Source organism: Brassica oleracea, unplaced genomic scaffold (genome assembly GCF_000695525.1).
Source record: "Brassica oleracea var. oleracea cultivar TO1000 unplaced genomic scaffold, BOL UnpScaffold06942, whole genome shotgun sequence".
Classification (NCBI taxonomy): Eukaryota; Viridiplantae; Streptophyta; class Magnoliopsida; order Brassicales; family Brassicaceae; genus Brassica; species Brassica oleracea.
Genome location: NW_013623464.1, coordinates 1 through 727, shown reverse-complemented (window position 1 = coordinate 727; position 727 = coordinate 1). Strand labels below are relative to the sequence as shown.

Here is a 727-nt window from a genome sequence, read left to right as displayed (position 1 = left end):
ATGGCAGTGATGGAGAGAGGACCATAGGGGCGATCGCGTCTTAACTTCTCCAGCGCCGTTTGTATTCTCGGAACCACCTGGAGAGGATCATGACCATCAGGAATCGGGCAGTTGCTGATGTTCCATATCACCAACGCGTTCTCCTCCTCATGCTGCTCCCTCGCCATGTTCTTGTTTTTGTTCATTTTCCCTACAAAATCAAAATTCATATTCACAAAAAAAAATCAAATCGCGGCTGATCTATACTGACTCAAGTTGTTGAATCAAGATCACCCACCTCGAATGTGAAACGTTTCGTTAGGTAGGGCAAACTATGGAGCGAGCGATGGATGAGACCGAGGTAAAAGGGAACTAACTAGCTTCACCTTATATACAAAATGTTAGATTGGTTTATATGGGCCGATGGGCTTTCCCCATCTTTTCAACCAACAATCAAGGGCGAGGACTTACTACCATTCCAAACCTAACTGAGAGCCAACAACCTTTCCACGTTCATCTTCAAGTCTTCCACCGACCAAAAGGATTAGTATGGATTTGGGCTCAAGTTGATGATTGTAATGATATGGGCCCAATCCTACTCGAAGCCCAATAGCAAAATAATCCCCTTTTTTTTCCGCACCTTCTGCTTCGGTCTGTGTTTTTCCAATAGCCTTTGAAGAACTGATATAATCCTAATATATACAAAAGGATTAGGTCAGAGTTTTTGACTAGGGGTGGGCAAAAAACC

The 727-nt window shown here is 43.6% G+C and overlaps 1 long non-coding RNA gene across 1 annotated transcript; it reads right to left on the bottom strand.

Moving 5' to 3' along the window:
* Nucleotides 1-143: 143 nt before the first annotated feature.
* On the bottom strand, nt 144-375 carry LOC106322108. The gene is made up of 2 exons (XR_001266228.1): nt 278-375; nt 144-190 (listed from the first exon to the last, which is right to left on the bottom strand). It is a non-coding gene; the product is annotated as an uncharacterized LOC106322108 (long non-coding RNA).
* Nucleotides 376-727: the final 352 nt, after the last annotated feature.